A 27,119-nucleotide genomic window follows, 5' to 3' on the forward strand; every position below is an offset into this window, starting at 1 on the left:
AAATGCTCCGGAATAATGATCCTGCTGCTAGGCGGCCCTGGAAGAGCACAGGCAAGAGGAGGGAGCGGAAGCAGCAGCAACAGCAATAATAGCCAAGGAGCGATCCAGCAGGGAAAGGTTTTGATCTGAGGGCTGGGCGACAGGTCTGCTGGGGCTTTTCCTGTGCAGCTGGAGAGGGGGACCTGGGATTTGCTGGGGGGGAGTAAGAGGCAGGAGCTCTGCCTCACCCACGTGGCATCCAGCCCATTGCAGCCATGTTCCATGTGCAGCAGGGACATCCCTGCACAGGCAAAGCCTTCTGCTCTTCCTCTCTCCAGACGGAGCGGGCGGGGGTGGCTGCAAGTCTGGATCAGCCAGATCTCACAGCCATGCCATGTCATGCAGGCGGTCCCTGCCTACCCTCTCCCTGCTGCCTGCCCGGGACCAAGCTGGATGCCACCCTGTGCTGACCACCAGAGTGGCAGTTCCCACCCAGGAAACACACATACTGGTCCTTCTTCTTTCATGAAGCTCCTCAAAACCTACCCAAAGCAAGATATAAGAAGCCACCATAGTCCTGCTGGAGCTGGAAGCATCTGACTCTGCCTTCTCCTTTTTATTTTTCCTCCTTCCTTCACTTTTATTCTCCCTCCTCTGCAGAACATTTTGGAGACTCTGCACTCCGTGCTAGCCTATTATCCACAGAACCTCCTATCTCCCTGCTTCAGGATGCTGCCTGGATCCGACCAATTACCAGCTCCCTTGATGTATAACACCATAAAACCCTTAACCTCATTATAGAAAATTTCTTTTGAATGGCCTTTAAAAACCATCTCATTACACAGGAAGAACTGTAATTACCTTTAACGAGACTGAGATATTGTGAGAGCAAGTGCGTTTGGGCTGTCAAAACAGGAGCGGTGGGAGATCATCTCCAGTGGTTTTGCCACAAGGGCAAACACTCTCTAATTCCCTCCCCTGCACCGGTCCTCATCCCAGCCCTCCTCCTGCCCCTCACTCCTCCCTACTCCACGTCTTTGCTGGGCAAACACAGCTCCTCACGAGGCTCTGCTTTCCGAGGTGAAGCTCATCTCCCCCAGGACTCATCCCTGATGCTCCCGGTCTGTGCAGTGTGAGCAGATCTCTGGCAGAGCCCGGCCCTGCACAGATAACACGTGGTGGATGCTGCTCAAGGGCTCCTGTGGTCCCTGCACTGAGCTGGGCTTGGCCAAGTGTTGCTGAGCAGGTGATGATGTGGCTCCTGGGACATGGCACTGCCACAGCTTCGGGATGACACCCTTCCCAAGCAAAGCCGTCTGATGTAACAGGGAGGGCTGAATGCCAGTTTGCCTGCACTGCCTTCCAGTGAGGATATAAACCACCCTTTTTGTAGGGCAACCCCCTGTCTCTGCTCCTTCCAGTTGTGGCCTCTACTGACCTGAAGGGCAGAGGTCCATCCCTACAGCCTGTTAGGATTTGGCTCTTTGCTGCCATGGTACAGCTCATCCCTGGAGGGGGCCCGGAGGGGTTAAGTTTTTTCCTTTCTGCATGCACGTGACTCAAATGAAAATGTTTTTTTTCTCCAAACAAAATTTTTTCCATCTCCCATCTGTCAGTAATGTCAAGGCACTCCTTTGCACAGATCCAGTCTTTGAAAAGAAAAAAATAAAAATCTTACATTACTTTGGAAAAATCCGAGTATGTGTAGCCAGAGCTGTGATATATTCCCTTTCTTGGGAAGGAGCTGTTGCAGTGTTAGCCTTGGTGTTCATCCCACGGGGCTCCCCCACCGTTGTCCCCACCAGGTGGCTCTACCCCTTCCTTCCTGCTCTCTCCTGGGGTGTTTTTGGCTGTTGCTTCTTTATTTCTCTCTTTTACTATTTCTATCTCTATCTCTGGGTTGGGGTCTTTTTTGGGTGTGTTTTCCTATTGACAAAGAAGCTCAGGAGGGAGGGTGGACACTGGGAGCACAGCTGCCCTGAGTCAAACAGGGCTAACAGCCCTTATTGCCCTAATCACCAGCACCTGCCCCTCACCCTCCCCACCACAGCTCAGAGCCCTCTTTAAGCTCAGGGCTGTCCCACTCCCTTTTTTTTTTTTTTGAGCTCCAGCATGGGTGGATGTCTCCTTGTGCTCCAGCCTGCAGACTTCTGGACCTGGTTTGCTGCTGTGGATGGACTTGGCTGCAATATCTACCTCTGCCTGCTCTTTTTGGAGCCATGGGCTTGTGGCCCATCAGGGAGGGCACCCTCTGCTCCTGGCCTGCCTTCCCTGAAAGGACAGCAGCCATCACTGCACCCTTGTGCTCCAGGGGATGTGTTTCTGAAGCCACCCAGTGAGTTTTGACACCGTATTGGGGGAGCTTCTGGTGTTGAAGCCTGTGTTTGGGAGACAGGTTAACTCCTGGGGCTTACCCCTGCCTCACTGCCCTCGAGCAGGCAGAGGGAGTGCCAGCATTATGAGGAGCAGGAGTCATGCTCTGTTTCATGTAAGATGGCTTGGCTGGCCTGGAGCTGCTGAAGAGGCTGTGAGCAAAGCAGCAGTGCTGTCCCTGCTCCTGCATGCTGTGCTTGCCTGCCTGCCCCGCAGCCTGCTAGCAGGGATGATTTTTCCTTTCACTCCCCTGAATGCCTCGGGGGAGGCTTGGACTCAGTCAGTCTCCTCTTCTCCCGTTACATCTACTAAGGATGGGTTATAATCACTTTGGGTAGTTGTGTTCTCTACCCCAGCGTGCCAGATGCTCTGGGAAATTATCTTGGTCCTCTCCCCTACCTGAGTAGCAGCCTCAGGGCTCCCTGTGACACCAGTCATGGCCATTTCTGCAGCCTCCCTCCTGTGCTGGCCTCTGTGGTGCAGGAGCACAGCCCTGGCTTGTGCTTTCTTGGGATGTGGTGTTTTTATTGCGGAATCTGTATCAGGGTGGGCAGGTCCTCTTGCAGCACCAGCTGGTCTGTTTGGGAGCTGTGGTGCAGGACTCTGCCACCACAGGGACCCCGCAGCAGCAGCTCTCCCTCCAGAGGGTAGCTGGGAAGCAGATCCTGGTCTGCAGCCTGTGTTGGCCGAGGAATGTTCCCATCCTGCTATAACCACCCTCTGGAGAGGGCTCTGCTCAGCCTCAATGTCTCTGACCTTTTCAGTGTTGTGCGACAGCATTGGCTGCAGAGCTGCTTTCAGAGCTGCTCACTGTCTAATGAGCCTGTGGGGATTGAGGGGAAATGGGCAGCCAATAAAAATATGGAATATTGAAAAGGTCAGAGCTGTTTGGTGGGACACAATAACTCACAAAACTTCTCGGGTGCTGCATCTCTGGCTGCCAGCCCCTGGGGCAGGGACTGTGGGCTTGCAGCTTGGTGGTGGCTGGGTTGCTCATGCTCTTGAGGCAGGGGTGAGCTTTGCAGGTGTGCCAACACCTCTGTGGTTTGGCACAGCCATGCTGGAGAAGTCCTTCTCCAGAAGGAGCCTTCAGAACATGGGCTTTGCTTTCATCTGTGTGGAGGGAGAGATGAGTCTGTGGTCAGGCACTGCCAGCAGGTTCCTGCCAGGATCCCAGCAGCAGCGAGCGGGGTCAGTAGGGACACACGGTTGAGGTTGTTTCGGGGTCGTGCTCTGGATCTGTGCCCCAGGTGTCACAGCAGTGACATGCAGGGACCACAGACCTTCTGGGGAGTACTGCTGAGTGCAAGGGCTCTGATTGCATCTGTGATATCCAGGAGCTGGGGCTGCATTCCAAGTCAGATGTTAGCAAGGAGGAGGGGCACAGAAAAGCCACAAGGGCAAAGCTCTCATGCAAAGCTGTGCTGATTTAGCAAACCTGTCCTTATGAGGGCAGGGGAGAACCTGCATCCAAAAGTTCCTAAACTGACTCCATTTTCTCCAGTGTTAGCACAGAGGGGAGATCCCCCCTTTTCTGACCCCTTCTAGTTCTCTGCCCCAGCACATCTGTCAGCTCGCCCTCTTCCACGGGCCACCGGCTGGTGGGGATCTCACCTCTCCAAAGTGCATCTGATGGCCTTTGTGGTGGCAGAGCAGGGCCCAGTGATCTCACCATATGCCTGGCTATGGAAATATGCTGTAGGCCTGCCAGGTGCTGGGAGCAGAGGGAGAAAAAGCTCTTTTAAAACCCATCACGCCATTTCACCCCATGAAAATGGTCACGACAATGTACCACTGAAAGCTCCATGACAGCCCTGTGCCACAATGGTTGGTTACTGGGAAACATCAAACAGCACTTTGTGCAGCTCCCTTTCCTGTGGGCAGGAGGCATTTGGAAATGACAATTCATTGAGCTTAACAGCGAAAATTTAAGTTCTGGGAGTGAAACCAGAGAGACAGAGGGGAAGTGTGTGTTGGTGCCAGGCAGGCAGCAGTCAGGGCTGTGCGCTGGCACAGCAGCAGGTCTCACCCTGGACACTGCACTCCTCATCTGAATGCTGATTCCTCTGCAGACTGTGCTCAGCAATTGGGCTTTGCCCATGTTTCTGGCAGGGGAGACAGTGCTTTGTGCTGCTTTCTTTGGTTAAATATGATGGTTGGATTATTCCGTGGGCTCCCCACAGCTGTGTTCCTGTGTGCCCCCCATAGCTGTGTTCCTGTGTGCCCAGCTCCTGCGTGTGCCCTGACCCAACTGTGGGCACTGCAAACGTGTGCCCAACCTGGTGCTTTTTACAGCCCTTGGCTTTGCTATTTCAAGTGTTCATGTGGTATCCTGGGGACAGTCTGTGTGACATGTAGTTCAGTAAATATGTGATGGGGTGTTTTAGGGCTTTATTGCTTTTGTGTAGCACTAATGTAATGCTATTCAAAGGGCTCTGGCATGCCCGTCAGCAGCTGAAATGGAGCAATGGAAGGATGTTCTTCCTCTCCAAGCCCATCATCTTCCCCACTTGATGCTCTCAATCATGATATAGTGGTTCTAAAGGAGACAACTTGTCTCTGTTAGCACTCATGTAAAACAGGCAATGGGACCATTAGAAGTGACTGTGGACTTGCCTTGTTTTAAAAGGGAGCAAAAATATTTGGCCAAAGTCCCACTGGAGCATTTTCAGCTTTTGTGCAAACCTTCTGCTAGACAACTTGTTTCTAGAGCTCCTAGCGGAATCAGGCTCTTGGATTTGGGATCACCTCTGGGAGGAGGTGCAGGTACTCTTTAGGGCTTAAGCCAGTCTAAAAGGTGTCACCAGGCCTTAGTGGTGTATTGGATGGGGCTGGAAGCACTTTCTTGCCTGGCAGACCCCTGATTCAGGGCAGGACTTGTCTCATGTTCCTAGCTGTGCCCAAGTCTGCTTCTTCCAGGCTGTTCCTGGGTAGGGAGGCCACCCTGAGAGCAGAGCCTATTCTGTAGTGATTCCTGGGGCCCTGTCTCACACAACAGCACTGAGTTGCTCGAGCTTACATGTTGATGGGTGCTCCCTGCATGTTGATGAGCTGCTGTTATTCTGGATTGGCTCCTCAGCACCACGTTTTGGGCCCCTGGCACTTAATAGCTGCAATACCTAATTTTAGTTGTAATGGCACTCATTCTATCTGCTGCTCCCAGCATGTGTAAGTGACATAAATTAATATTATACAGAAAAAGTCAAGTTTCTGGTGTGAGATCAATAGATCATAACGTGGTGATATTTGAAAACACATCTTATTAGCAGTTCATATTTTGGCACTTTCAAAAGATTCCCATGAGCCCCCCTCCCTGCTGCCCCAGGGAGCTGCTGTGCATGTGGTTGCTGACAGCATGCTGTGAGATAACATTGCCTGTGCTGGATGTCACTCTGTGGAAATGAATGCCCTGATGGAGAGAGGTTGGAGTGCTGTTGGTCACTGCAGGGTGAGGCCAGTGCAAGCTGCAAGAAGCCTTTAGCATCTTGCAGCTCTAATGAGTAGGGCTTCTTTCTGAGCTGACTTGGGGTGTCTAAACAGGCAGACAGTACAGAGTTGATGGTGTGTGCTGCTGTTGTGACCAGCCTGCACAGAAAAGTGAGAAAGGGAGGGCAAATGAGCCCACAGCTGGTCTCATGTCCTGGAAGGACAGAACACACCTGTGTGACCTGGGCTGTGGTTCTGTGTAGATGGGCAGAGCTTTGACCTTTCAGGGTTGAAACAGCACCTTTTAGCAACATTGATGAAGAAAAGTAACGTGAGGGGCCCCCCGTGGCAGGACATGGCTCTGACTCACTGCAGTCCTTCTCGGTCTCAGCATATGGAGATCTCTGCAGAGACCCTCTGCTTAAAGTCAGCTTAAAGCAACTTCCTCGAGGACAGGGCTCAAGGTAAAGGTGTATGTTTTGAACTGGGGTCTCCAGTTATTCCCGTGCTTATCTCCTTCTCCCCGTGTGTGGTGGATGGTGCTGGGTTGATTTGTCTGCATGAGTCAGGGTCTTTGGCATGGAGTTCAGAGCTGAGTTTTGCAGCCAACTGTAATAATATCTTTCTAGGGCATGTGCACACACCTCTCCCCTCACATGTCTTGCTCTGCTTTCTCCTCCTTGGGAGGAAGCTGATCTCTGCAGCCCTCACCCATCAGAGCAGATCAGAGCAGCTCCCAGCTCCCCCTGTGCTGTAGAGGAATTGCCAGGATCAGAGGTTTGGATTGTAACTGTGGGGGATGATCCCTCTTTCTGTAAGCCTGGAATGAGAGAGGTGATGTGCAGTCATTCTGCACTCGTGGAGTGTGCTGGATGGAGAAGATTCACTTTCCTCTGGTCCCCAGAGCCAGTGGAGCTGTGCCGAGTTTTGTTCAAATGGAAGATGCTTGTATACACTTCTGTAAGCAATGAAGTGACTCAGGTTGCCCACTCAGTCTTCTCTTTCCACAGACTGTTCCCAAAGTCCCTCTGGATGTGTCTGAAGCATCCTAAATAAGACCTGTGTATGCTGCGCTCCAAGGTGGAGGCTGCGCTGAGCTGCTCAGAAAAAAATAGGCCACTGCTTTCCTCACGCAGGAGGCATTTAAAGAGCCTGTGCAGGAGGAGTGTGGGCATGTGGCTAAATCAGAAGTGAGGAGCCGTCCCCTCCTGTGGTACCTCACCTGCCTTCTATGAAATGGGGATGCTGCAAAGCCAGGCTGCTTGGCTTTTTTTGGTAACTTGCTTAGTGGCGCTGGCTTTGTGTGCTGCTCCTGCCACCCGTCAGAAATCACTGGGGAGAAGCAGCTTGCTTTTTGCTTTGCCTTTCTGGCTAAGGTTTCCGAAATGGCTTGGGTTTTACCTCTTCACCCAGAAAAGTCCAACAGCAAAACCTGCTTGCCTGAAGTGGGATTAGGCAGTTGCCCTCATGGGAATCCCTGTCTTGCTCCCCTGATTCTTTCTCCAGCCAGATACTCAGGCAAAGCATCTATCTCCATCTACCAACCCGAGATGCTGTCTCTTCACTAATTAAATGAGGAATATCATCTCTTTATAATTCTGTCAGTTGATTTCAAATTAAAAAGGTACCTATAGGACCAAAAGGAATCTCATCCTCCCTCTGGGGACCACCTTTCTTTTTATTTAAGTTTTTTTTGCAGGCTGATAATTCCATCTGAAGGTCTCCTGTGATACTGCGGTAACCCTTGGACGCTATTCAAGTGCATCCTGGCCCCCGGCATGTGCTCATTGCCTCCTAATTGCTCTAAATAAGTTGGGAATGATGAAATTAAAGTGCCATTGATATCAGGCAGCCCTGGCACACTGCAGTTACAGGCATGTGAGGGAAGTGGACAGATGGGGAGATGTTAGGATAATAGGTATTAAATGCAGATTTTTACCCTGTTTGGGATCCCCATCTAAGCACAGTTCAACTTCTTGGTGCACCAAGTTTGGCAGCTCCTGTGCTGGTGCCCCAGCTGAGCATTTGGTACACATTGATGATGTGCAGGACATAAAAATGTATGATCTCCTTCAGTTCCTTGGAGGTTCCTGGATAATGGACTATCCAGGGGCAAAGATGTGCAAAATAATCCTGAGTCCACCCAATGTCCTCAGCCTGTAAATCCTGGGTTGCCAGGTTGATGTGATCAAACTGCAGCAAGTAGGTATGGGCTTGCTGGGTCTGTTCTCATTCATCAAACAGGGCTTATCCTTCTCTTCATTCCCTTAATCTGTGATTTTGGGGTTGAGTTCAGGTTTCAAAGCTGAAACAGCTGAGTTTGGGTTTCTAGTGTTGAACCCAGAAGAGAATGGGGTGTGCTCCTGTCCTGGCATGCAGGAAGGCTGGGCTGAGATCCCCTGCTCCTGATTTAGCACTGGTAGGAGATGTGGGGTTGGGAACTGCTCTGGGCAGAGGCTGGGATATGGTTGGTGTCATTCAGTAGCTGCTCTTGTGCTCTACTTACCTGGAAATGCTGCTGCCTTTAGTGTCCTTTGCTCTGAAAGAAAACAGAGCATTTTTGGCATATGGAGTCAAAGGGGAAGAATGATACCTTGCTGGCTGGTGCTGTTACTGAGTCCCATCAGAGCAGAGGGGTCTGGATAGGACCTGACTCCAAATCTTCAGCAAAGGCAGTTTTGTGACAATCTGTTCCCAGCCAGAACAGTCATCACAGCACCCACAGGGTGAAAGTCATCCCAGCCCAGCAGTTCAACACTCATCCCCATGACTGTGTATCTCACCCCTGATCCTGCAGCAAGCGCTGTCTGGGTGTGCTACCACAATGCTCAAGAAGAGCACTTTGGTCAAAGCACCCCATTTTTGGAGCCTGCAGAGGTGGCTGGTCCCAGAGCTGCAGGTGAGGATGAGCTTCATCAGTCTGCAAGCACTCGTGTAGCCTTACAGGTGTGTTTGGTTCGGTGATTGTGCAGTTAATAGTTTTCTAAAGATGGATGGCAGGTACAGCACAGCAGTTTGCTTTCCAAAAAAATGCCAATCATTCTAATCACTTGCCTAAGATTTGGGTCAAGTCCAGCTACCTGGCTTTGGATAATAAGTCTCCCAAGCCTTCTTGAGCTTGTCTTTTGAAGCATCAGTATTCTCAGGACAGTTGAAATGGATGGGAGGTGCTCTGACATGGCAGCCAGCTGGCCCCTGGGATGGATGGCTGATTGCAAAGTGATGGAAAGTTACATTTGCTCAGTCTGAGCCAATTCTATTCCTGTAACTGGCATTGGCTGTGACTTTGGCGTCCCTGTGGCTCATCAGATCCCCACCCTCTGATGTGCTCACCTAGAGACTTTGGGTTGAGATGGCAGGATCCCTTGCTCTGGGCAGCCCTCCAGGCTCCTCTATCAGAGCAATTCAAGACCTGTGAATTCCACCTGTTGCATGTTTAAAGGCCAAAAGAGTAGATTTATGATTCACTGGTCTGACCTGTTCTGCAACAGAGGCCAGATCTTGTCCTTGTCTGATTCTTTTGTCAAGTGCAGCAACTCTGGGTGCACGCAGGTGTGTGGTTCCCAAAGACATGGGTGCTGCAGGGTCTTGGCTGTGCTGACAGGTAGGAGAGGTCTCTACAAGGCTCCCATCTGGTCCTAGCTGGGGTGTTTGGAGCAATCCTTTGAGTAGGGGTGCTCCCAGAGTGCCTGAGCCTGCGTGGGGTGTCACATGTGGTGTTTGTTGCACGAGGAATCACGGATGCTGCCTGGGCTGGTCCCAGTGACTGAGTGCTCAATCCTCTCAACACATGGTACCTCCAAGCAAACAGGAGGTGGTTGTAGTTGCTGTAAATTCCCACAGGCAGGAAACACACTGAGTTTGCAGGGAATTAGGTGTAAATTCATTGAGTTACCTTTCTTAAAAGGATCTATGAGCTGCAGGGATGTCAGAGTGATGCCAGTTATGCTTTTCAGTGGGCTGATCTCCCTGAAGCCCAGCACCCTGCAGGACTGTGATCATGTTCAGGGGTGCACTCCCACCCATTACTGCCGCTCCCTCTGCTTGGGTAGAAGTGCCCCCCCAGTCACAGCCCCTCCACAGCTGAGCTCTCAACGCAGCACATGGAATTCTTGACTCGAGCCAAGGTTTGTGCTGGTTGGCACAGTGTGCTGTGCCCTTGGGATCCACACCCAGTGCACCCTCCTGGAGCACAGTTAATCCTTTCCTTCCTGTCTCGCCTGTATGTTGGTTGGAGCATCTCTGCTGTCACCTTGCTTCCCCTCTTCCCCTGGCCACTTCCAGGAGGTGACTGCCTCTGGGCGCTGTGCCTTGGATAGGAACAGGTCTGTGCCAGCTCCTGCCAAGAGCCATCCCCTTCTCTGCATGGCTGAGCACAGCACAGTACATCCCTGGACCTGCAAGGAAAAGCTCCTGGTGACTTCCATCAGGAAACAAGCTGGGCACTGCCACAGGACCAGGGAAACGGGGGAACACAGGGCAGGGCTGGCTCGTCTGTGCAGGCACGCTGGGTTTTGGCCTGTGCTGAAATGGGCTGTTCTTCCTGAGGATGGAGGAGGAGGAGGAAGGAACAATGCTGGGTGAAAAGCCCTGGTGAGCTGGGCTTGGCGTGGGAGTGGGAGGAGGAAGGGAGCAGTGCTGGCTGCTCCCAGGAGGAGCCACACAGGAGCTGTCACTATGTGTCACCTGCTTTTTGGCAGGTGCAGCCTGCTTGGCCATCAAGTTTAGTGGAAAAGGCCGAGCAGGCACCAAGGCTTGTTTTGTCACCAGGATGGAAAGTTATTTGATGCTGCAGACAACTACCTTATTGGTCTCTGTCATGCAGAGCCTGGGCAAGGCTTGGTCTGGTGGAGCTTCATGTTTGGGGAGCAGATCCCTTGGAGTGCTGTCCTGGGTGAGATGACGCAGTTTGTGGCACGATGGCTCTGATAATTGGACCAAGCTTCAGTATCTTGTGGGCTTTGCAGCCCGTCCAAACAAGGCAGTCTCAGACCCTGGCTGACACTGAGCAGAGGGGGCTGCTACTGGTCTCCACTTGCCCCAGGTACCCAGAGATGTCCTGGCATTGCCTGGCAGGGCAGTGGGTGGAAGGAAGGACTTGTTTCCCCATCTTGGTCCCTTATGTCTGAGATTTCTTTCACAGAGCCTTTCACCCAGAGGTGAAGTCACTCACCATGGCCACCTTTAACAGCTGCTTCTCTGCATTGTGGGTTGTAAATGTCCCCTTAATTTAGTGCCTGCAGTGCACTAAAGCAGCAACCTTAGCACAGCCTCTGCATAATGACTGGAGAGGCTCTACATTGTGAGCTCTGACTTGCTCTCCTTGACTGCTGTAGTCCCAGTGGCTGATGTCTCCTTTATCCTGAGTGCCTCAACCTTCTCCCCACTTGCTTTTGAAAGATAAATCCCTGTAAAATAGAAAGATTTAGTCTAGTCCAGCTGGGCAGGTCAGTCCAGGCAGTAATGCATTCACATCCTAAATGTTTCAATTCTTTTGGCTAAACTTCCTGGTGAAAGGTGTTTTTTTTCTCTCCTTCACAAAAAAAGAATAACAGCTCTGACCTTGAGGAGAGAAATTATGAGGGTTCAGAGTTCTGTTTCCTTTTTTGTTGCTATTTTTCTTGCAAAATATTCCAGTTGAGAGGGATTTTTTGCTTAAACAATTTGTACCCAGTGGATAGATTTATTCCATTCAGCTGCCAGCCACAAAAAACCCCTGTTATTCCCTGTGGCATGTTTTTTTTTTTTTTTCTCTCAATACTCATAAATACTCTTGCTAAACCTGAGTTTCTACTACTTGCAAACATGAGGGACCTGTTTCTGATGCTGGAGGAATCATCACTTGCCTCCTTCTCTGTTGTGACCCCAGGTAACTTGAGTGGTGCTCAGGACCTGTCCTAAAATATCCCTCTGTCTCCCCAGGCCTAATCCCATTCCACTCCCTCGTTATTTCTGACTCTTGGGGATAAAGGATCTGTAAAAATTTGCTTTTTTGAATGTCCTGGAAGCAAGAGGTTCTTTGGAGGCAGCACTTTCAAATCCCACCTGGCTGCTACTTCTCATGCCTCTGCTCCCAGCCAACACCCTGCTGTCCTGGCTTTTAGCAGGACTGGGCAAAAAATTGATTTCCTGGTTTAGCATCATTCCTTCAAGGGAGAAGGGGAAAACGTGGAGATTTGGTTTGAAATTGTTTGAGTGAATGTGGCAGAAATGCAAAGTGAACATTTGGGCTTGACAGCAGAGTTGGTTTAGACTGAGTAAAAAAGAAATGAGAAGACTCTTAAAATGTCAAGTGGGCTTGGAGGGGGAAAAAAAGGAAATGTTACTTTTAAACACATGAAAACTGACCGCTTTGATGATGACTGATCACTTAATACTCTTTTGTGTCTGTTCCACGTGACGAGGCCAGTTTGCCAGGCTGGGATCACTGCTGGTGAGTTTGGCTGTGGTAGCTCCTCACACTCCTGGCCTGCCTCAGTTTCCCTTCATAGAATCACAGAATGTTTTGGGTTGGAAGGGACTTCCAGGAACATGTTGTTGCAACCCCCTGCTGTGAGGGTTGGAACTTCCACTAGCCCAGGTTGCTCCAAGCCCTGTCCAACCTGGCCTTGAACACTTCCAGGGATGGGGCAGCCACAGCTTCTCTGGGCAACCTGTGCCAGGGCCTCACCACCTCCACAGGGAAGAATTTCTTCCCAATATATAATCTAATCTTCCCTTGTCTGCAGTTTATCCATGAGGTTTGGGGCTCTCCAGCTGCCTCATCTCACTCACCCTTTGCCAGGGTAGGCTAGTGCAGGGGGACCCACGTGGTGCTGCAGCACGTTTCTTGCTCGAGAGATTTAGCTGTGGTCTGGGCTGAGATCTCCAAACTCATTGCAGTGGTGAGTCTGAGTCAGAACCTCCCTCCCCTGACAGGCAGCTCTGTCTCTTTATGCTTTTAATTTCTTTGGAGCTCAGATTTTCGGCGTCCTCACCTCTCTGCTAGCGCAATGTTTTTAGGAACAGATGGGCTTAATTTCCGATTGCCGCCCCCTGAACTTGGGAGGAGGTTTGAGTTTGGAGCCAGTCTGCCTCTTGTTCCATGTGAGTCCATCCGGCAGGCTCCTGCCTGCCCTGCCCCCTGTGGACACGGAGCCAAGGACCCGGCAAATACCCCTCTCCATGATGAGGAAGGTCCTCAGAAGTAAGATTTTCTCTCTCAGTGGATAAATCCGTCTCCACGTTACCTTAGCAGTGGAAACGGCTGAGCATCTTCTTATGGGTTGATACTGTTGAGATGCTTAGTCTAAGCTTCATCTAATCCTCTTTCAGTGAGCAATCGGGCTTGTGATCTCACACAAACAGGTTTTCTGACTCCAGCCTCGGCATTTTGTGGTTTGTGATCATAGCGGAAGAGTGATGGTCCTGCTGCATCTCTGTGCTGCTGCCCCTGAGCTGAACTAGAGGTGAAAGGGAAAAGAAAATGAACCTGCAGGTTTCTACCCTGAGCTCTGTACCTGACTGTTGGATTTTGGGTCTAGATGTCAACTCCTGCTTTCATAAGGCTTTGTGGTGTGGGATTTCCTTACCCAGCTTCCTGTGGATCATAAACTAGATTTTTACAACTGTGACTTTTGTGTTGGATTAAAGTTTTGGGGTGGTTTTCTTTTGAGAGCACACTCCTGAATCTGGCCTCCTTTGCTTCTGCCAGTGTGGCCTGAGAATCCTGTCACTCTTTGGGAATCAATAACAAATGTAAAGCACATTTAAAATATTTCCATTCCCTTCCTGTGTGTCAAGGCCCCAAATTCAAGGCAGAGTTTAGACCTGCTGGACTTTGCTTGTGCTTGAAAACTCTTAGACTGTGAATTTGGCAATCAAAACCTGATTCCTGCTTGCTGGAAGTGGGAGCCTTGTGGATGTGGTTCAGCGGGCTCGTTGCCCTCCAGCATCACATTGTCACCTTGGCACCTGTGTGTGGGGATGGAGTTACTGGCAGTGGTCCTGGCACAAGGCAGTGGTGGGGCCTGGCACCTAGGACCATTCTCCTCCTCAGAGCATGGGAGAAAGGCTGTGGGATTTGCTGTCAGTAAGATCTGATGAGTTCCTGGCTGGTGGTTAGACCTCATCCCTGGGATCTGGTTTTGACCGGCTCTGGGATGAACATCACCCCTCCTGGAGCAAGGGATGGTTCCTGGATGGCTGCCTGTCCATTCTGCCATGGGCTGGGCTGGCTGCAACAATCGATGGCCGTGGGTGAGAGTGAGCAGTCCTTTCTGGAGATGATCTCCAGCGGGGCAAGTCACTCAGCATCTCTTCACACTGTCCCTCTCCTCCTGTCTTGCAGGGCTGTGTGTCTGAGGCTGAGCCAGGTGCCCCCCTGCTCCGTGTTGGGTCCCATGAGACAGGCAGGACCACCCTGTCCTTCCCACCCGGGGCCACAGCACCCCCCTCTGCCCCCGCTGACTGGGACGCCTCTCCAGCACCCCGAAGGAAGCTGCAGAGCTCTGCTGCCACGGTAAGTCCCTGGGCTTTGGCTTTCCTTTCCCAGGACACTTCTCTGGAGAAGGGCGTGCTCCAAGTTTGTGTCCCCATTAGCTCCACGTGCATCCCTGGCTGCAGTGGGGCCACAGCGTGGGGTCCACACACAGGCTCTGAAGGAACAGCTTATGCACCAGAAAATTCAGGTTTCAGTCAACAGGCTCGGCTCACAAATTCAGGTTGTATTTAGCAAGTGGCTTTGGCTGAGGAAAAAAAAAAAAAGTGAAACACTGAAAAGTTTGGTTTTTTTTTTTTTTTTTGACATTTTCAAAATGAAACCTTTCAGCCATCTGTTTCGAGATGACATTTCAGTTTGAATTTTTTCTAGGGTGTTTTTTTTTTTTTTTCAGCGTGGGGGGAAGCCACCTACAAACAAAATTAAAGCTACACTTCAGCCCAAACAAAATGTTTCATTCAGCCCCAGATTATTACTGGGGCTTTAAAATTTGGCAAAGAAAAAAAAAATTACTTTGGTCACCCTGCATTACTTTTTTTTCCTCAGTTTGGCCACCGAAACAAAAAACAACCATGTGGGAGCTGTGGGGGACATACTACACAGTGTTGGGGGGTTTTGAGTGGGAGCTTGGGAAGAACTCGTGGCGGCAGAACATGTTGTACCAATGACTTTGGTGATGGCAGGAGACTGTGGGAACTAATTTTAGCTATGCCAGAAAACTTGTTCTGGAGAGGAGAGCCTGCTGTGCTGAGCCCACCTGGCTCCTCCCAGGGCTGTGGTGGTGGCCACTGGTTTCTAGACATGCTGCTGGGTGCCAGAGGTGCGTGGCAGATCTCACCCAGTGCCATTTTCTCCCTGTAGAGCAGTATCTGTGCCTGTTATCTGTTTTTTCCACCTGGTGTTTGAGAAAGTCCATCTTGAGGAGATAAATGTGATACTGAAGGGAGCTTCTGGTCTGCCCAGAAGGTTTTTCAGCTCTCTTTGCACAGGAGAAACCACCCTGGGGAGGGAGGAGAGCAGGGGAGAGGACTGGGGAAGCAAGGGGCAAGGGTGGCTGGTTTGTGTGGCCAGAGCATGAAGGGATGAGCTCAAACGTGTCGGCTTGGTTTGGGGTCAGATGTAGTGAAGTGATGGGAATGAGGGAGAACCCCACCTCCCTGAAGCACCACGACTTGCAGAAGAGCAGCAGTGGGGCACTGTGAGGGGCACAAGCTGCCAGTGCAGAGGGAAAGTGCTTTGTAGTGAGCAAGGCCCTCCTCTGGGGCTGCAGAAGAAGCTGCATAGGCTCCTCTTGGCCCCTGAACGGCAAAGAGGAGATGATCTGACCATCCTTGCCAAATCCCATCACTGTGAGTGCCTGGGTAGCCCTTCCACCGCACAGCTCAGCTGAAACTACCTAATTAGAGAAAGAAGCTGTGCTTTTCATTTGCTACACCCTCTCCACCCCCAGTCTGTCCCAGATGTGACCTTATCCAGTCACACAGAACCGCCGCATGTGGAGGCATGTGTTGAAAGGGAGGTGTGTTCAGTGGGGGCTGCTGGACTCGCTGGCATGGGGCTGTACCTGCCCTGTGATGCTTCATGCCCTTTGTCAGGAAGGAGGAGTGGAGGGCTAAGTCACGGTAGGAGAACCCCAAAATCGTGCCATAAACAGGCTGTGCACCAACACGGGGGCTGCAGGAAGGCATCCTCCACCAAATTCTGAGGAGGAGCGTGCTGCTGGCACACCCTGGCTCCTGCAGCATGGGCGTGCAGGGCTCCCACTCCGGCAGGAAGGCTTCAAACAGCGTTCCAGGCAGGTGTCTGGGAGCGTGGTGGGACAGCAGGTGTTTGATATCTGCTCTCGTGTGGTCCCATGCTTCTGTCAGCACTGGCTCCCTGCTGAAGCGTTGTAGGGCTGCTGCCTTTGTTGCAGAGGGAAAAAATCAGCTGTTCAGAGGTACGTGAGATCAGAAGGGATCAGGGGTTGGTGCGGATCTGAAATCGATGTTTGCCCTTGTTTGGAGGGGAAACCCCTCCAAACCTCTGTTGTTTGCCCAAACCTCCGTTGGCTGTTTTACAGGTGGCCATGGCTGGTAAGGCTGAAGAGGGTGGTAGGACCTTGTCCCTATGGTTTTATCCCACAGGGAATCCCTCCAGCCTGGTGTGGGAGAGTCTCTCCCCAGGCCCTTACTGGAAGCCCCCAAAGCCTCCTGAATCATGGACTTCTGGGTTTGCATTTAGTATTCCCATCTTCCATTCTCTTTCTGTGTTTTCATTTCTCCCTCTCTTGCCCCCTCCCTCCATCTTTATCAGTAGCTAATGAAACAGGCAGGGAGAAACCCAATTCATACAGTAATTAAATTTACTTAGTGGGTATTCAGCTGGAGTAATGAGAAGTTTAATTCAATGATTAGTTTTTTCTTTCATTAATTAAAAATGGAACAACGGTGCAGTTACAGTGGGCTGCATTGATCCTCCTCGTGGAAAGCTGCTGATGGAGGAGGAGGAGGAAGGAAAGCTTCTCGTTTTATCTTCTCTGGGTGCTCTCCCCACGCACAGATGCCCTGTTCCCAGTTGACCCCTGGCCCAGGTGTCCCTGAGTGACTCTAGGTAAGGAATGCCTGTGGCAATGATGGAGGAGAGCAGTACCAGAGCCCCCCACCAGGTCCTCTCCCAGATCTGCCCCCACCAGCAGCCTTTCAGTTTAAAAAGGGATTTGAAATCCTTGCTGTAGGTGGAAGATTGAAAAGCAGGTCCCAGCCCACAAGAAGTTTTCGGTGGGAGAGTTGTTTTCCTTCCTTGCTGAACAGATTTTGAGCCATTTAAATATGTTAAACTCATAAACATGTTTTTAGTCTTTTAAAAATACGTGATGTGTGGATGCAAAAAGTAAACCAAATAAGTAATTTCCCATTTTCCCAATGCTTTCTGCAGGCTCTTGAGCAATGTTAAGACTTCAGATGTCCTTTGAAGCACGATTGGGCAGGTTCTGTTCCCCAAAAGCAGAGGCATTGGTGTGCTCCTATTTTTGACACAGGTTTATTTTGGGTAGCTTTGGGGGTCACTGCTAATGTGTGAGTTAATAAGGGGGTGTAGTCAACAACAGGAATAAACCCCCCCAAAAAAACCCAACGAACCATTAATTGGTGTTATAGATCCTGTCTGTGCAGGAGGGGTGGTCACTCCTTACCTGTGCCCTCTCTGTCCCATGTGTCTGCCAAGTCATCAGCTTCTCTCCTGCTGCTGTGGGGGTACCCTGTGATGGTGAGAATTAGCCAAGGGCTGAGGCACGGAGCATCTGGGTTTGAAGCCAATGAGTGCCAAGGGCACTCAACACCTCTGAAAATAAGATGCTTTTGCTTTTCTTGGGTTGTTTTGAGTGGTAACTGCTTCAGGAAAGCTAGTGGGCAGACAAGAGGCTCCTGGCCAGTCCAAAGCTGTGTCCCTATGCTGGGAAGGGCAGACAGAGTCCCATGTGGGACTGGAGCTCCTCCAGCAGTGGAGGAGCCTCGTGAGGCTCCTCTGTACCCCTGGCTTGTGGATCTACTCAGGCTTCAGAGAAACTACTTTTTATGCTCAGAAAGGAGAAATACATCCCCCTGCTTTGACCTCATCTCCCGAAACAGCAAAAATTGTGATGGGAAATGGTTTCTGGGAGCAGAGGAGGTGACTGAGGGACACTTCTTACCACACCTGGTGGGAGAGTTTGCAGCTGTGGTACCTGTACTCACCCCTTCCCAGCACGTCCCTTGGCTGTGGCAGCAGTGGGGAGGTGAGCCAGAGGTCAGGATGTGGTCAGTTTGGGCACTCTGGTGCTGGCAGCCCTTGGCTGGACCAGAGCTCCTGGCATCTCTCAAGGCCCAGCCTGTTGCCCCCAGGGAGTTGTGACAGTGCTTTGCTCTGGGCAGTGTTTTGGGCTGACTCTGGCTGTAGCACAGCATCTCCAAATCCCAGAACGTCTATGGGAGAACCCTCAAAACCCCTGGGTCTGTGGGATGCAGTGTCCCCCAGTTAGAGCCTTGTGCCTCATTGCTGGGGTCCTGAGCTGTGAGACCCTTTTGCAGCTCTGCATTTTGGTGATGTTTTGCACTTCCTGTCCTGTGTGAAGCATTTGGTTGGGATACAGGGATGCAGCCAGGGACTGAGCTGCCTGGGTAGACTTATGGAGGGCAGTGCAAGCCTGTGTTGGGCAGTGAGTGCTATCTGACCTCGTAGGCAGCCACAGCATGGTCTTAAAACAGTGTTTTTCCAAGGGGCTTTGCATGCATGTGCTTCTTGAGAGATCACTGCAAACAATTCCCAAGTGCTCTGGCCCAAATCTGTCCTGGTAGCTGTCAGCAGATCAATGCTCTACTAAGTACAGACCTGCTCTATTTCCGTGGGAAAATGGCTCTGTTAAACAGTTCATTTTGGGCCTTTCAGCAGCAGGGCTATTGAATTTTGGTAGTTGTGTTTTTCTGTCTGTTGCAGCCTGATTTATAACTTTTAAATATCAGCTCAGATGAAGATTAAGCTTGCCTGAGCTCAGTTTTGGGAGGGAGAGGGGAAAAGCATTCACAGCTTTTTAATTTCTCTCCTGCTCATCTCTCAAATGCCAGGATTAAAGCCCTGATTTTGCTATCATTTCCCCTACAGTGCATGAGTGGAAAGCAGAGGAGAGGCCAAAGCCCAGTGTGCCCCTGGCATCCGATCCCCCAGCATCCTGCCTTCATCTGACCCAGGTAGGTGACACACAAACTTGGTGTGTTGGTGTATTACTGGGCATGACACTCACATGCCTCTGTCATGCCGAATCCAGGACTGGACTGGATTCATTGGCATGTGGTAAATATGCCTTTTCCCTCCCCCTTAGTCCAGAGTTGCTTCCCAGCCCTCCTGGGAGTAAGGCAATGCTGCTTTCAGCTGGTATCTGGGGCAAGCAAGAAATGTTCAATCCATCATGCCTGTACAGGGGAGTGTATTACTGGGGGGAGAGGTATCTAAAATTATTATTTGAATGGTGGTACTTTTGAGAAAGGGTTTTGTGATGGGATCACCTGACTCTGCTTAGGTGGGTTTGCTCCAGCTCGTGTTACATCAGCGAGGGGGGCAAACACTGCCCTCATGGAGTGATGCAGCATGGACAGCCAGATGCTGCTTGGGGATGCTGGGCAGGAGTGGTTTCATCTTCCAGGAGAGGGCAGGACAGAGGATCCCCAAAAAGTGATGTTTTTGGAGATGTCTCTGTTACTGTTGCACAGCTCCTGCGTGCTCTCCACTGACTCAGCCTCTTCCCAGTGCTCTTGCCGGGACAGTTAAAAGAGACAGGAGCAGGTTTTGGCTTGTGCTGTACAACCACATCCTCACCTGAAATCTGGGAGCCTGATGCAGGTGATGTGTGAGACAGCAAACATCAGAGCTGACTGGGTTGAGGCAGTTTCCCAGGGTGTCAGTCCTTGAGAGAGAATTAAAAGGATCTCTCAGTGAAGAGCAGAATTTGGTTTCCTAATAAAAAAAAAAAATTAGGATGATTCAAGCATCTCGAGCACAAGTCTTATGACAAGAGGCTGAGGGAGCTGGGGTTGTCCAGCCTGGAGAAGAGGAGGCTCAGGGGAGACCTCATCACTCTCTACAACTCCCTGACAGGAGGTTGTAGCCAGGTGGGGGTTGGTCTCTTCTCCCAGGAACCAGCAGTAGGACAAGAGGACACAGTCTTAAGCTATGCCAGGGGAGGTTTAGGTTGGACATTAGGAAGAAATGCTTTACAGAGAGAGTGATCAGACATTGGAACGGGCTGCCCAGGGAGGAGATGGATTCATCCTCCCTGGAGATGTTTAAGGTGAGACTGGATGTGGCATCAGTGCCATGGGCTGGTAACCATGGCAGGGTTGGATCAAGGGTTGGACTTGATGATCTCAGAGGTCTTTTCCAACCTGTTTGATTCTGTGATTCTATATGATGGAGCTGGTGGAGGAATTGCTGAAACTGGATCCTGTCCAAGGTGGTAGGAGATGAAGGAGTGTGCTGGGATCTCTGCTCGGCAGGAGTGGTGCCACTGGGACCAACCCTTCTACCTGGGGAGGAGAGTGTGGGGGCTCACTTGGGACTGCCCAGAGGCAGTGTCCCAAACCTGGTTCAGAGAAAAGGCAATCAAAACAGTGAGGCAGAAGTGTCTTTCACACTCAGATACATTATTTCCCTTTTATATTGTGTTCTTTGCTCAAAGCAAAGAGCAGATTGCATAGGCTCAACCTGATGCATGCAAAAAAAAGGGACCTGTCCTTACCTTGCCTCCCGTTCCTACATGAGAGGAGCCTGTGGGGAGGCATTTCCAGCCTCACAGAGAGGTATTTCTAGCTTCTTGTTGCTGTTTCCCATTTTATAATAAGCAGGAATGAGCCCAGACACCCGTCTCTCCCTGCTCCCACAGGTGCTCTGTGTGGATTGGACTCTGGGAAAAGCTGTGTGCGAAGGATGCTTGGTCAGAGGAGCTCCCACTGTGCCAGGGCTGACAGAGCAAGTGGAGAGACCATGGAAATAGCAGTTTTCTGTCAAAACACCTTTTCAACAGCAAGCCCTGAAGAGCGTTTATTCTTAGCGATCTTTTATTAAACCAAAATTCTGCTGGGAAATGATCCTGCTGGTTAAAGTCCTCCCTGAAAATACAAGTACTGAGAGCCATCTGGTCCGTATTTGGATTCGTGCATTTTCTTCCAGAGTGCTATTTGCAAAAACTGAAGATTTTTCCTAAGAACAGTATTTGGAAAATGAGGCGGTTTTGGTTTTTTCTTCTGCTTTTTCCTTTGAGAAAAGGAGAAGTTATTTCCTAGGGAATTTGGGATAATGGAGTAGTGTAAAGTAAGATATGCAGGTATCCCCAGAAATGCCAAGGCAGTGGAAAGAATTCCAAAGTTTATTTAAAAGGCCAGCACATGAGGAACTTACAAATACCTCAAAGTGCTCACTGAAGCACCAGGCCCCAGGGAGAAAAGGCAGGTTCCCACCCTCTCCAGGCCCTCTTTATATCCTCTGTTTCTCCCCTGCCTTCCCAAGGCTCTGTACAGGTCTTGGAGGGAAGCATGATGTGGTGCTGGGAGCAGGGATCTCAGCCTGAGCATCCAGTAGGCACATAAGCCCTCTCCCCAAGGAGCTTGCAAACCTTGGGGCTGGATAATGTGGTCAGAGGCTTTATTTAGTTCTGAAGCAGGGCTGAGCCTGAGTGGATTTTTAATGCATGAATTTTCAGTGTTTAAACTGAGCAGGTCTTTGAACTGCTGTGGTTTCTGAGGGCTGTTTCTCTTCCTCTCTGAATGCGTGTGCCATAAGCTCTCCACAAAAATCTTCCCTGCCCTCTCCAGTGTTGTTAGCTCTAGTGATGTGGACAGAAACTTGCAGAAGGGTTTCCACTAAGACCCTGTGGACTGTCTTGGATTTTCACTATTGAAAAGCCAATTTTCAGCATCAAGGTTACTTCAAAAGGCTGGTATTCCCAGGAGGGGAGGTCTCATGTAGGGGTGTCACCAGTGGTGGGGCCAGGAAAGGTGTGAGGGACAGTGGGGACTCCAGGGCCACTCTTGTCTTCAGCTGGCCCAAATGCTGTGGTTAAGCAGGGTGGGTGGAAGAGCTGAGAAAGAACCAGGCTGGAGGAAGGAGTGTCACAGAGGGAGAGGTGTCTGTGGCCTCCTTTAGAAGGCTGGTTTCTTCACCTCAGCATTGCCAAGTAAAATCCCTGAATTTCTATTCCATGCCTTACCTGGTTTCTACCTGGCTCTCTGGATTGAACTAGATTTCTTTCCAAACATCTCACTCTGAGGGCTGACAAAACTATTAAGAGATTTTTAGTTTTAAAAATATTAATTGTTAAAGATATTAATTGTGCAAATGACTACCAAGCCAGGCAGGGGACCAGGCTGTGCCTCCCAAGAGTGGCACCACGAGTGCATCTGCTGGCCTGTGGGGCAAACCTAGAAGCCACCAGCATGGTCCAGCAGCTCTGCAGAGCCAAGTGGTGGGATCTCATGAGGGGTGCCTTGATGTTCTAGGTCTTTCAGTACCTGTGAGCTTTGGTGGGGGCCATCAGGGACTATTTGTCACAGGAACCTGGGCACTGTGTTAGTGAAACAGGGAGGCTTTTGAGGTTTTCTAGCAGTTGAGCCAGCTCTTCCCCATCTTAGGATGGGAGATTGTACCATGCACACACAGCTTTGGGATGTCACATCAATGTTAACAAGAGGGAAGAAGGGAGAGCAGAGCTGGGCGTGCGTGGCAGTTTGTTTCTTTAGGTTTATGCACTGATACTTTCTGCTTAATTGCACCCTGACATGCACCAAGGAGCAGGGAGGGGCTTTATAAAAAAGCTTTTTTTGAAAAAAATTACGGTCCATGAAATACTCAGGATGGGCTGACTGCTTTTTTAAAAACTGTTATAATTATTCCCGCAAGGCTTCCAGTTCTCCTGGTCTCATTGCACTTGGAGAGAGGCAGCAGGAGTGTTTGTCCTGCTTAGCACAGAGGGGTTGGGAGGTGATCCCTGCATTGATGCTTGGAGATGGGTGAGTTGGGAGTCAGAGGCCTGGCTTGTTCCCATGAATGGGAACTAGTGGTGGACTGAGGGCTTGGAAGGGAATGGAGGCAATTTAATGATGATTAGGGTGAGTCAGAACAATAAAAATGTCCCTGGTGCACCCCACAGCTCCCTCCTGACTGTGTCCTGCCTCCCATGGCTGTGGGGAATCCAGTGGTGGGTCAGGGCCATGGGAAGCCTATGTCTTGCCTGTAGAGAGGGGCTGCTCCAGGAAGTATCTCCCAAGGCTGTTAGGCACAATCCAAAATTAGCATCTCATTCACTCACTCTTAGCTCTGTTAGCTCTGCGGGGCTAATAGGGCTTAATAAAAAAGGCCTCTTGTCACCAAAATCAGCAAGGCTGACTCAGAGCTCATAGAGGGAGCAGACTTGCTGATGGAGGCAATGTTGATGTTGTAAGTGCTCACCCTGCCACAAGCAGGCCCGTGGGACTTGCCCAGGAATCCCTGTCAGAGCCTGTGAGGGGGTCCTTGGTTCCCATCTCGGTGGGTAAACCACCGGGTGAGGAGGATGAAGGCGTGAGCATCGAACCCAGCCAAGCTGTGGAGCATTCCCAGTGCTGTGCCGTGTTCCACAATTAATCACTTCCACCCACACTACACCTTTCCCCTCCCCTAGATCCTCCCTTGCCTGGTTCTGGAGTGGGGAATGGAGGCAGCTCCAGTTTTATGAATCAATCAAAGACAATGCCTGCTTTGGAGAGCTGCTGATTTAGAGAGCCCTTTGCAAGCATGTGTGCAGTATGATTTCTTATCGTAGCACAGCTCTGGATGAGCCTGCCAAGAGGAGCTGTTCCAGCTCCTGGCCACATCCTGGGGAGATGGCCTGAGTGGTCCTTTCATCTGCAAATAAAACAAACAGGAACAAAGAAGGCAATAATATTGACTTTCATTATTGATATTTCCATTTATCTCAGTAATAATTAGTATTTCTGTAGCTGGAAGGGTATAGCTCATAATCTCAGTGTTTCAGGGGAGCCTATTAATGTCATCACCAAAACCAACCAGGCATAAAGCGCTGGACAAGTGCCAGGGAGGGTGAGTGGGGTGGAGGGATGCAAATGGGGCAGGGCTGAACCTGGAGGAGAGGCAAGAGGCTGTGAAGGGGGTGCACAGATACTGCAGGGAGCAGTGGGGGAGCAGAGCTGGGGAAGGGAGACCATGAGCAGGGCCTGCTATGCCTGTGGTGGGGTGGGAGAGCTGTAATGGGAGCTGGGGCTCTTGGGTCCACCATCAGCCAGCCCCTTGCTGCATCCTCCGGCACAGCTGGAGCACATCCTGCTTGTCAGTGTTTGGGAGGGAAGGGCAAGACTGGCACTTCGTGCAAGTGGCCTCTAGGGGTGGGCGATGCACTGAGATGCAGTCCCAGTGCCTTCCCCGCGGCCTCCAAGCTGTGGCAGCAACCCCTCCATGTCACCAGCACACCAAGATATGTGGGAAAGCAGGGCAGGTTCTTGAGTCTGTCCCTGCCTGCCCCAGGGCACCTGTGCCGTTTATGTACGAGCTTCCCACAGCACCCAGCCTTCTTGTTTGCTGGCTCTTAATTAGTCATTCCTCATTCTCTTTTAAACCCCCTCAAGATGCTCTCTGCAGGTGCCTTGTGCCTGGCCTGGATCTCCTCTGGGATCCCAGAGGAGGTGGGGCAGAGGTTTCAGCACTGGTGCTGCTGCTCTCCTGTGTGAAAGCTCTGACGTGCAATTGCTCTGTGAATTATCCTGGGTCAGTCTGGAGGTCCGTTTCCTGCATCTGTGTTTTCAATTGTCCTATTAAGTGTGCATCCAAGACCACTCCTGTGAGGGATGGTTTCCAGTGTGCAGCATCCCGAGCATTATCAATTCCACGGGAACCGCTGTCACAGCAGCTGCAGGGACACGCGAGCAGCAAATGCAAATGCAGGGCAGTGTTTTTATTAGGATTTAAATGAGTTTAAGACTGTTCAGAATTACAATGTGATTTGAGCCAGAAGGGGCTTATAAAACTGGTATGAGTTCATATATTATACAGTAAATGTGCCAAAGCCCATGGCTCCTGCTGAGCACTGTCCTCACGGAGGTGGGGAGAGGACCAGACAGCTGTCGGGGCTCAGCCCTGTTGCCCCAGCATGTCCCCATGGGGGAAGGCTGTTTGGGGTGGAAGGAGGGCTGGAGTCATGGAGGTGGGTATGCAGGAAAGCTGGTCCCTCTTAACAAACCTGAGCCTGTGGTGCAGTACAGGCTGGCAGATGTGGTCTCTGGCTGAAGCATAGTGGTGCAGGGGGGGCTTGTGGATGTGTTCTGGGGCAGAGTTGAACTGCTTCATCCATTCATCCTCCTTATATAGCTCCAATGTGTGAAAGTGGCAGGGATGCTCCAGCACTGGAGGATGCTGCTCACCAGAGAAGCAGCGTGGCTGCACCTTCTTCCTGCCTGTGTAGTGAGCCATGGCTTCTCTGAGTGCTGGTGGAGCACGTGGTGACCCTTCCTTGGGCCAGACCCAGCTCCAGGTTTCTGGGAGCAGCAAGCTTTCTCTAGTTGGTCTAGGATGTGCCAGCCACAGCTTGCACCTCTCTGGAGACCTCACAGCATCTGGATCACCTGCTGGTTGTACAGGCATCACTCGTAAAGGCTTTAATGGCCATTAATGTAGTCTCTGGCAGTGCAGGGCTCGGTGTGGAGATGGGTGATGTGACAGAGCTGTCCCTGTGCACACAGGGATCCTGGGTCTGTGACACCTGGAAACCACCGTGGTGGGGGTGATGGATTTCTCATCTGCTTTCTCAGACGGAACAGGAATGAAAGGGAAGTTTGAGCTATTGGCTTGGGATGTTCGTGCTTCGCCTCGTTTCGGTGCTGTGCTTTTGATCTCTGAGGGATACAGCTGAATATTTGAATGAGAAATACGTGGCTGTGCTGAAATCCTAGACAAAATGCCGTTTGTGCCTCCCTGTCTGTTTATTTGCGTAAGAGAGTGTTTTGCTGGAGAAACACGCGAAGGAGCTTGAGGGAGAGGAGGGAAGGTGGAGGTGAGAGTACTGGGGAGCTCGCGCTACAATTTCAGGACGCTTAAGAGACTCTTACTGTCGGTGGCGAGACAGCGACGTCGGAGGCAGTTCAGGCAATTGTCTGAGATAAATTGCTTCGTTTGATAGGTTTGTTGGTACCGCACTGGTTAAGTTCGTGGGTTATATATTTATTCCTATATACAAAGCGCAAGAGAATTCCAGAAATATGTACAATACACATCTCTGGATCCATAGTTACCTCCCATAAATGACCTTGCAGGCATGAAATATTGTCACCGGCCCGCCTGGTGCTTCTGAGCAGCTGGATGTTTGCTCTGTAGGTCTGGGGAGTGAGAGCGCCAGGCCACCTTTGGGGGTCCTCACACTGGGGAGCAGGGCTGGCACTGTTTGCCACAGGAGGGAGCATTCCCCTCATTCCCAAAAAGAAAGGTTTCACTCGCTTCAGGAGGCGCTGAGGGAAGAGCCTGTGACAGGTAACATGCTACTTAAAGCTGCTTTCCCCAGAGAGGGAAAATTGCTGCTGGTGCCTGCGAGAGAGGTGAAAGTGGAGGTGTGACGGGAGCAGCTCCGCTGCTTTGCCCTACTTGGAGGAGAGACAGCGAGGCAGGATGCGAAGGCACCCTGATAAAAAGACCCAGTGGTGGCATTTGGGTGGTGCTGGAGAGGCTCAGCTCTCCTCTCTGCAAAGAGCCCAGGCCCTGCTGTGCCATCCCCATGGTGCCGATGCAGGATTAGGGCAGCCAGGACTGGGAGATGTGCGCTGCCTCCAGCAGCCCAGATCAAAGGGACCTTGGCCTGCGACTTCCACCAGAACGCCCTTAATGCCCAGCCCTGGAGTGGGGAGGTTTACTCAAGGGACTCATTTCCTTGCCTGAATGTAGAAAAGACTGTGTCAACTTGACATTTGGGAAACTTCATTTAATACCTTTTTATTCATTTAACAGTTTAGTTAATTGCAGCGGTTTTTTGTTATTTTTACATACTTATTTTTAATTCATTCCAGCTTTGCCCTTATATACTCTTTGTTCTTTAAAGCTGTTTCATTATGGGTATTTATTGCCTGTGCTGGTTCTCTGGATGGGTGGGTAATGGAGGAGGGGTACCCTAGCTGTGCCCATGTGCCAAAGCTGTCAGTAGCTCTGGTGACACCAGCAGGTCTCAGCAGATCAAGACAAGATATAGAATTGTTTAGGCTGGAAAATACCTCTAAGATCATTGAGTCCAACCACTAACCCAGCACTGCCAAGCCCACCACTAAACCATGTCCCCAAGTGCCACATCTACTTGTCTTTTAAGTAGTTCTGGGCACGGTGACTC

At 50.9% G+C, this 27,119-nt stretch overlaps 1 protein-coding gene across 2 annotated transcripts in view; it reads left to right on the plus strand.

Moving 5' to 3' along the window:
- The window catches only part of LINGO1 (leucine rich repeat and Ig domain containing 1), a 140,133-nt gene that overhangs the window by 61,011 nt on the left and 52,003 nt on the right, over positions 1-27,119 (plus strand). For both annotated transcript variants that reach the window (XM_017817003.1, XM_017817004.1), the window contains exons 3-4: positions 14,108-14,278; positions 18,875-18,960. The gene's annotated coding sequence lies outside the window, so the exon portion shown is untranslated. The remainder of the gene's footprint in view (positions 1-14,107; positions 14,279-18,874; positions 18,961-27,119) is intronic.

This window comes from Lepidothrix coronata, unplaced genomic scaffold (genome assembly GCF_001604755.1).
Source record: "Lepidothrix coronata isolate B3197 unplaced genomic scaffold, Lepidothrix_coronata-1.0 Scaffold58, whole genome shotgun sequence".
NCBI classification, from domain to species: Eukaryota; Metazoa; Chordata; class Aves; order Passeriformes; family Pipridae; genus Lepidothrix; species Lepidothrix coronata.